Genomic DNA, 10,841 nt, shown 5'->3' on the forward strand with positions numbered 1-10,841 from the left:
CTTTTTTTTTTTTTCTTTAGAAGAGGAAACACAAATGGAAAATAAAAATATACACAAAGCTTACTTTTGGTAATCAAGGATACACAAATTAAACCATAAGGATACCTCATTTTATATGTGTTTTAAATTTATTCAAGATTTATTTCACTGAGTATTTATTAAATACAAGGCATTGTTCTACAAACACCAGGAAATATAAAGTTGAAGAATGAAAAGTGGGTTAACTGCCTTTGCCAAATTTATAAAATAGTAGAGAAGTAATTTCTATGGAGATAGAGTAAGAAAATAATCTTTTAGTTTAAGGGGAGCATTTTTAATAATTTACTATTTAAGATAGTAAAATGACATGTGAAAAAGAGATGTATTATTTAAATAATTTATAGAGAAGTAGTAAGATGTACTAAATTTTCCCAACGGTAAAAATACAAGTTGAAGTAAAATATTTCTTATTTTTTGGTCTTTTGAGACAGAATTAATTATTTCTTTTATTTATAATATTGGACTAGTGTTTACCATCTAAAGATTAATCCTACATATGTCTGCTTCTCTCAATATACGATAAATATTTTAAAAACAGGAATCCTGCTTTTTCATCTTAGACAGCCAGAAAACCATTATTATATCTTTCCTATAACAAATTTAATTGCAAGAATAAAATATAAAATATCATTATTTAATGTGATAGAAACTAAAATCTAGGCAAAGAAATTGCTACTTTTTTATTAGACAATGAAAAATCAATGAAGATAGAATGACATGATTAAATCCATATTTTAAGATTAATTTTTCTGCCCTGTTCTTAACAGACTGGAAATGGGAAGAGACTGAATTACAAGATGATTAATACAGTTCATTGTGAAAGACTAAACATGTGAACAAGGGTAGCAGCAGATGAGTAAAGATGATGGGAACATTTGACAGGCAAAATGAATATTAAATGAATAGTTTTTAGCATCCAGTAAGGTAGATATTGATTAATGGCTAAGACAACAAAGAAAAAAGGATGACGACTATTTATTCAGTATAAATATATAGTATGTTGAGTAACGTATTCCAATTGCATATTAGAAGATGAAATTAATCTAGTAAACCAGTCGAGGAGAAGCAAACACTGACACAATTGAATTGTGTGTCAATAGTTATCTAAGGTGGCTCAGAATAAAAAGAACAAAAAAATGTTGATTGTGCATGAAACTATGCAAATTATTCACTGTGGAAATTATTTCTGGGAGAAGGATTATATTAACAAAAGAGTAAATAGAATTGGAAAATAGGAGTAGCAGATGTTATCTTTTGTTTCCTACTTGTCAGAGCCAGGAAGTCCTGCCTTCGCAACATTCTGATTTAAATTCCAGTTGCCCACCATCCACTAGGCATCAGGTGTCTTGAACTTAATCTCAATGCTGAAAAGAAAAGCTTCAAACAAAAAGTGGTACTGTACTCCAAAAGTATTGTTTCCTAAATTTTAAAAATTTGAGCCCTGTATTGCTATATTCTTCCAATATAATTAATTGATCAATATGAATCATAATGTTTGTAGTATTCTTTAAATCTTAAAGAACAGTTTTTTTCCTATTATTGACAATCTGTCTATACATGCATAATCTATGATCTTCACCCTTCTATAACTATGTGTAATATAATATATAATATATAAAAACAGACATATAAATAATATATTAACATTAGGTTAAATTATTCCTGAACACTCAGAACTATATTCTTAGTCAATGTGTAGAAATTAACTTTAAAATGCTGTTTTAAATTTTCTAACAGAGATAATACTTACTTCATACATAATTAAGAATTAACATGAGGTGGTTTTGAAATCTAAATCTACTTTCCAGATTGGATGCAGCTTCTATTTGAAGAGCTTCTTTTTATATTTGCTTTTATATTGCAGGTATGTACTATTTTAAATTAAAATTGAATACACTATGCTGGTGAATTATCATGCTCTAATACATAATCACCTGTATATATTTAATGATTTTAATTCATAACATAGTGCCATAGATTTGACTAGAAAAAAAAAAACATATTGATTTAAAGTGAGAGTAACTCACTTCTGTTAAAATATTGTATAATTTAACATCCTGCCACTTAGTTTCTCTATCGCTAATTTATGGAAAGGAGGCTTATCGTTACTTCAAAAGAAGAGCTAGTTGATGATTGTTACCTCTAATAGGACCTCTGGTTCTTTGGAAGAACACTCACCAGGTTATTACTTATAACATCACAAAAATTGCTAAGCACTTAAAAATAGTTTTGGATTTGATTGCTTGAGCACAACATATCTCTTTGGCCTTACTGTATATTTATAGTGATCATTGAGATGAAAGCTGAATTCTCTATCAACTAGGCTATAGTCTCAGTTATTTCTGAGCACATGTATTCTTGTCACTATTTTTTAACACAGCATTTGGTTTATTTTGTTCCAATATGTTTTCTAGGCATATATAAACAAAAATAGGCCATAGAGTTGCACAATATTAAAACACTTTTCTATATCATGACTTCTATGACATAATTTTTAATTGCTGCATAGTGTTTTATCATATAGACATTTCAGTATTATTTATGTTGCTCTCAACTTTTTACCACCTCAAATACCGATACTTTGAACATTTTTTAAAATCACATTTTCCCTTCCTGAGTATTATAAAACAACAACTACCTAAATTTTCCTTTTTTAATAACACCAAAATGATATCATTGAACCAAGTTCTTACCAATTAATATTTTTCTAGGCACTCCTAAAATAGTTGCATTTTTTTGTTATCCGGCATGGTCAGATAATCAAGTTCTCTAGCAATTAAGTATTCTTGTTAATAGCTTTTTCATAAACATAATCTATATATAAACTATCAGTTTGCAACAAATAAAATATATTTTAAAATGTTCTAGCATTAAATACACATAATTCATATATATGTTTTAATATATCATAAATTACTTCAAAACTTTGCAATACCTGAGGTTACCAGTAGTAATGTTATTAACTATTTTATGGTAGACTTGAACCTTTTCTGACTCTTTCCTTTCAATTAAAACAAATTATTATAATTTTTAATAGGAAACGTTATCTTTTATTTTATTTGAGATTGTATTTAGCATAGAAAAAAATAAATTTACTTGTCCCTGTCCCCCAAAATTTAAAGTTTAATTGTCCAGTCATTCAAATATTTTATTCTTATTTTCATAAATTTGCATGTTCTATGTACCCTCATAGAACTATATCAGCTTTTTTAACCCACATGTCTTTCTATTCTATGTATAAAATTAATTAACAATATAAAATTTTAAAAAATCTGTTCTGCTTCACTTAGAATGAATGGATAAGAAATAATCTCTTTTGATTCTTATCAGGCTGAAAATAAGCAGTAATGAACAATATATTACTCAACATAAGACATTTTGTGTTTATGGTCATGGGCTAACAAATATTAGAATATTTTTGTTTCATAGTTATTTTGTGAGATGAGTGGCCAAATAAAGAAACTGATCAAAATTTTTCAGTATACATTTAAAACTTAAAGAAAACACTTGTATTTTAAATTTTAAATGCATATTACTTTTCATGCGATTTCGTATTTGGGTTAACCCTATAATAAAAAATATTGGATCATTATCACAACTAAATATCATAATGATAAATAAATTATGACCATTCTCAATATAATGGTCTTTAGTCTCTCTACTTATAAAATATTTACCTTAATTTTTAAAGAATTTTAATGGCCTAAGAATTTGAAATGAGCTAAAACTTAAGTACCACTTGTAATATCTACTTTTGTTCTGTAAATTATATAAAATATTTTATGACATTTTAAATGGTGGACACTTCAAACATCATTTGACAATTGTCTATTCATGCTTTAATGTTCTTAAAGTTCATAGTGGTTCACTATGACCAGGATCTATTGCTAAAGGTGGAATCACCACAAGGGAAACCCCTAAAAAAACCAAGATATTGATTAGCTTGATTGGTTCTCTATGTGTTTTAAGTTTTTTTTCTCTTTTAATACACATTGGATAAATTTGTCTAAATAAAAACAGCATTATTTTCATTTAACCATTTATTATTATTTTCATATAAATAGAACTTTTATGAGGCATTATTTATGTATTTATTTAAATTTATTAGGGTAATATTGGTTAATAAAATTATATTGGTTGCAAGTGTACAATTCAGTAATATATCATCTGTCTATTGCATTTGTTATGTTCACCACCCAAAGTTAAATCTCTTTCTGTGACTATATATTTGACCTCCTGTACCCTTATCTACCTACTTCCTCTCCCCTTCCTCTCTGGTAAACACTAAACTGTTGTCGGTGTCTATGAGTTTATGTTTGTCTGGTTCGTTTGTTGCTTTCATATATTCTACATATGAGTGAAATCATGGTTCTCAACTTTTTCTGTCTGACTCTTTTTGCTTAGCTTGATTATATCAAGGTCTATCCATTTTGTCCAAATGACCGTATTTCATCTTTTCTTGTGGCTGAGCAATATTCCATTGCATATATGTACCACATCTTTATTCAATCATCCATCGATGGACACTTCCATTGTTTCCGTGTCTTGGCTACTATGAATAATGCTGCTATGAACATGGAAGTGCGTATATCTTTATAAATGAATGTTTTTATATTTTTGGGTTAGATATTCAGAAGAGGAATATTACTCATATTGCTGGATAATGTGGTAATTCTGTTTTTAATTTTTGAGAAAACTAGGTACTGTTTTCCACAGTGGCTGTACCAATTTATATTCCCATCATCAGTGTATGAGGGTTCCTTTACCCCCACAACTTCTCCAACACTTGTTATTACTTGTCTTGTTGATAATAGCTATTCTAACAAGTGTGATGTGGTATTTCATTGTGATTTTGATTTGCATTTCCCTAATAGCTAGTGAAGTTGAGGATCTTTTCATGTTGGTTGGCAGTTTGTATAAGGCATTATTTAAGAAATTAAAAATATGTAGTTTTGTTTAGTTAAAATATCATCTATTTGTTTTAGGAGTGAACTCATAATTCTATTTGTAATTTTCTTTTCTGCAATGGCATAATGTTCTGAAGAACTCCATTTTTTAAATATTTTTGTTATACATAGTTTATAACAAAAGATCATTTAAATTTCCTGTTTTTTAATATCTCATATACTTATAGGAAAAGTAATATTTTTATTATAGTTATGTATTCATAATATGATAATATGTTTTAAAATAAATAGAAAAATGAGTTTCTACATTTTAAAAAATTTTAAGAAAAATTTAAGTGTTGCTTTATCTACATTTTTATCCTTATGGTTTTAGTCTTTTAGTTCAAGTAACTTATACATATGCACACACATAGACACATCTATACATATCATATATGTATATGTATGAATACAACATAAATAGATTCTATATTTATAAGTATATACAATGCGTGCAAACACATACACACTTACTTTTACTTTTTATGATAGAAAATGTATGTTCTTTCTCCTTGAGTCAGTGGTTTAAAAATTTATAAACAGTATCAGAACAATTTTTCTCCTGGCTGGTGAAGAATGAAGATGGTGAATCATGATTAGTTTGACATTCTTTCTTTCTTTTTTTATAAAAACAATCTTAATAGAAAGATCAGAAATTTACAAAATGATTTCCAAAAGTAGAAGCAGCAACACAACTGATTTCATAGTGTAAACAGCATTTTCTGGGAGTCCTGAAATTGTCACTAACTCACTTTGTGACTTACAGTATTTATAAAATTTGAACTTTAGTTTATTTGTGTAAACAAAGCATTGAAAAAGAGCAATGCCATTCAATATATTTTAAATCAACACAGTTTTAGAGGGCATTTACAAAAGATGTGTGAAATACTAGAAATGCCTATTTGAGAGAACTGGCAAACTAACCAGATAGTGAATAAATACTAGAACAAATTGGGAAATGGACCGAAATCCAAAATTATTGATTTGGCGTGGGGCTATTTTTGTCATTGGAGAATTACAGATCTTGAAGACAAAGATTAAGATGATACACTGCTTTTGACAGCCTGGAGGGTCTAGTGAGACACAAATAAAAATCCACAAAATGCCATAATGAACTTCATCACTTTTGCATGAAATATTAAAAACCTACATCCTAGGAATAAAGAGGAATTAAAAAGAATGAAAATAAATAAATGCTTCAATTGATTAGAATTTCTTTACGAGTCATCAGGGTGACTCACAAAATTTTAACTCCTGACAAGGAGACTACCTTGCTATTGTCTTTGAGCATCTATGAGAAGCAAATGGGAATATTCTCTAGAGGTGGGTAACATCATACCTCAAATTATTTCTACAGTATCTTAAAATGCAGTATATGCCCCACAATCAATGGATCCAGATCTTGGAAGTATTAGACAATTAACACCAAAATAACAATGCTTTCTTTATTAAACGAGGTTAAGAAAAAAATATATATGAATGTGTATATATATATATATATATAAGTATATATAGAGAGAGAATTAGAAACTATAAAATTATAATAGTAGCTTTGAAGAAGTATTAATGGAAATTCTAGAAATTAAAATATGTTAACTAAAATTAAAACATTAATATAATTAAGAGTAAATAAAAAAACAGAAATAAACTAAAGTTAAATGAGTCAAGAAGAATTAAAAATTCATTAAATGTTTTAATATCAACATAGAGTTCTCAATAACTCATGGTAAAGGAAAAAAAACACAATTGAAATTTGAAATTATTATAAACTGATTGTAAATGAACATATAACATCTAAACACTTGGGATATGAAGGTACACAGCATAGAGGGAAAGTTTATCTTTAAATACATGCACTTTGAACCTTTGAACTGGTTACGCAATATCTTCAAAAACTTTGAAAAATAAACAACTTCCTCTGGACACACAACTATAACTTATCTAAACTAACACTATGATATATAGAAAAATCTAAATATTTTGTATATGTCATTATAAATATTATTAAACATATAAAAAAATAAAAAATAATTTATAATGAACACTCATATACCCACCATCTAGATTCTATTATTCAGATTTTACTATACTTGTTTTATCACAGCTATCTAAACATTCTTCTATTTAACAATTAATCCATCTTATTTCTAATGTGTTTGAAAATAAATTCTAGACAATGAGCAAGGCAAGTGAGGCTGCTGAGTCTAAGCTCCTGGATATCACCTATTCATGGCTGAGATTAAATGGGAACATTGGCAGAGAAAGCCGTCTAAGAAACACAGAGTGTGTGTGGCTCTCTTATTATCATTATTTGTGCCCACAATTTGTCCTTATATCTCTCCCCATTTCCTTTAGGTGTTGGACCAGGAAGAGGGAGGGAGAAGGAGAAAAAGAAAGAGCCCTTCAAAAGTGGTGAAAACTCAGCAAAAAGAGATTCTAATCATGACTGTAATGTTAGTTTTCAAATTTCATTATATAGCTTTCCAAAAGGTAATGGGATTTAGACTAGAAGAAAGAAAAACAAGTAAAATTAACTGTTTCACTGTCTTTGCCCAAAGGAGTGACTACCCTTAAAGGAAATTTATTTGTGTAATAAAAATATTAAAGTTTGTACACATACAATTTGAAGTCATCCAATTTATACCAGTTGTAAAAATAAGATATACTAAGATGAGAAAACGTAAGTGTTGCTTCTGCTTTGGGCTCCTTATGACCCATCTTAGTTGCTCTGGTTTTAGCAATCTAGCACCCTGTCAGTCTGAATTCTTTGTGACAGTGAGCACTTCTATTCCTTCCAATTAATAAGTGAATCTTTATCTAAAAGATTAGGTATGAGAAATGAATCAGGATCAATATATGAATGCAGGCTTGCTGGGGGAGAATATGGAGTGCTTTCAGTATAATATGAAGTCTAGAGAAATATTCAAATGTTTGAATGGTTGATGAGACAAAATGTAGGAAGTACGAAAGAAAATAGTTTCAGATGTGAGGAAGTAGAGGAAAAGAGAGATGTTTCATGATTAATGAAGGACTACAGAGCACACAGAATCCACACCCCATAACTTTTATACTTAGCATTGCCATACTTTGCTGTAGATGTAGATGTTCTTTTTTTTTTTTTTAGTTTCAGATACTACATTGGTTTGATATTTATATAGTTTATGAAATGATCCCCTTGATTACTCTATCATCCTTCTGGCTCTACACATAGTCATTATAATACTACTGACTATATTCCCTATGCTGTACTCTATATCCCTGTGACTATTTTTTAACTACTAATTTGTACTTCTTCAGCCTTTACTTTTTTCTCCCAGCCCCCTCCAACCCTCCTCCCCTTTAGAAGTCACCAGATTGTCCTCTGTATCTGTGAATCTGTTTTCATTTAGTTTGATCCTTTTGTTCCTTAGATTCCACATATAAGTGAAATCATATAGTATTTACCTTTCTCTGCCTGACTTTTTTCACTCAGCATAATGACCTCTAGGTCCATCCATGTCATTTTAAATGGTAAGATTTTATTTTTTCTTATAGTTGAGTAATATTCCATTGTATATTTGAATTTTAACTTCTTTATTCAATCATCTGTTGATGGGCATTTAGGTTGCTTTCATATCTTGGCTATTGTGAATAATGTTGCTGTGAATATAAGGGTGTATAAATCTTTATGAATTAATGTTTTGGTTTTTTGGGGGAGGAGGGAGATAAATACCCATAAGTACAATTGCTGAGTCAAAAGGTAGTTTCATTTTTAATTTCTTGAGGATCCTCCAGACTGTTTTCCATAGTGGCTGTACCAATTTATAATCCCACCAACAGTGTATGAGGGTTTCCTTTTCTCCTCATCCTCACCAATACTTGTTTTTGATTAACTGATGATAGCCATTCTGACAGGTGTGAGGTATGGATATTCTTTAAAGAAAAGACATGATAATAAGTGTAAGCCATGAGAAATTGTCAGTAAAACAATGATATTCACTTTTAGACAATAATCACCTACTTTGGGAAAGTTTTTTTCAAAATTCAGTCTTCTTGTATGCTTTGCAAGCTATCAGAGGGCAAGAAATTATAACTCTTGAGTAGCAAGCACAGTATCATGATTTACCTCTGCTAAAATTAGAAAATCTTTACACATGTCTATTGGCAATGGTGTTCCACAAATGTCAGTATTATGCTTTGTTTTTTAACTTTATGCATAATATCAATAATAGTTTACTTGATTTCAGTCACTCTGAGGAATCCAAATATATACTACATTCTCCAGAGGATAGGCCCTAAAAAGAAAACATCAACTCTAACAAAGAAAAAACAAAAAAGTCAAAATAAGTCATAGGAGAGCTTATACATGAAATGAAAAAAAATGAATAAATGTGTATATTTGGGATGTATATTAAGTTTCACCAAAATCATAAAATCATTTTAATACATAAGGCTTTCAAGTCCTATTGTTTTCATTATACTAACACATGAATTTATGATTGATGGCTTGTCAGAATATCAGAAATATTCTTATATATCTCAGTAGATATCTCTGAGTTACTTTATGTGATCACATTCACACTGAGTACTGAAAATTGTACAGTTTTGTAGATGCAAACATAATATATTTTCTAAATTTTCAGTGAGATGTTAATAGATATTCTGTAATAAAAGAAAATATATATTTGTCTATTCTGATATAATGTCCTGATATAATTGATAATTTGAGAAATATTGGTTTAAAAAGTTAAGTAATTTATGGATTTTAGGATTTCTCAGAAAATTTACTAATAAGAATTATAAAAAATATTAATAGAAGATACCCAGCTTAGAGGGTAATGGGGATGGTCAAAAAAACAAGATGTTTGAACAGGTGGGAACTGGAGCTTTATAAGAATTTAAAGTCACAAATGTGGCACAAGGAGCAAAGAAGGCACAAGGAGCAAAGAAGGTGAGGTTAGATAAATAGGTAGAGATTTGAATGTATAGTGCTTTGCTGAGTATGTTATGATATTGTCACTATTTGAAAATAAGTAGAAAGATTTTAAAAGATACCAAATGGAGAAGTGAATAGCTTGTGTGAAAAAAATGATACTAGCAGCACTGTAGAATGGATTTAGGTGTGGTGGAAGGGAAGGAGGGTACAAGTAAAGAGAACATACCAATAGTTGTGGTGAAGTAAAATAAATATGGACTGGAATGAAGGCTATGGAAATGTAGAAACATGAATATGTCCAGGGAAGTTTTATTAATTAATCTATGTTTTTATTAAGAAATTCTTGGTGCTTATTATAAAACTAGAATTGTTCTAATCTAAGGAGATATGTCAGAGAACAAGATAAGTATGGATTCTGCTCATTTAGAGTTTATATTCTTCTGGCTCCAGAATGGGAAAATAAAAACACCAGTAAATAAACTAAATAAGTAATATAGTTTAATATAGTGATAATGACTTCAGAAAATAAATTAAATACAAGAATATTTGGGAAAAAATAGAATATATAGAATTAAAAATAAAATTGAAAATAAAACCTAAATGGATAAGTTAAATAGCAGATTAGCTATTGCTGAAGGAAAGAACAAGTAAATGTGAATATACTATCTAGAATAAACGACCAAGAGAAAAATATATTTTTAAAAATAAATGGAAGAGAAATTGATGAGAAAAAAGACATGTGTGGTGATAAAGTTTGGAAAACTAGTTACCTTTGGAGGGATATTGATCATAAGTAGTACAATAAGTTCTTCTGAAATTAGAAAAGTTCCATATGATAGATGTGTACAAAAATATATTTATATAAAGCAACATTTTTATAATTTGTTCAATTTACTGTATGTAAGCTATATCTCAAGATAGCAGAAGAGAACAAAAAATAA

Source organism: Pteropus alecto, unplaced genomic scaffold (genome assembly GCF_000325575.1).
Source record: "Pteropus alecto unplaced genomic scaffold, ASM32557v1 scaffold239, whole genome shotgun sequence".
Classification (NCBI taxonomy): Eukaryota; Metazoa; Chordata; class Mammalia; order Chiroptera; family Pteropodidae; genus Pteropus; species Pteropus alecto.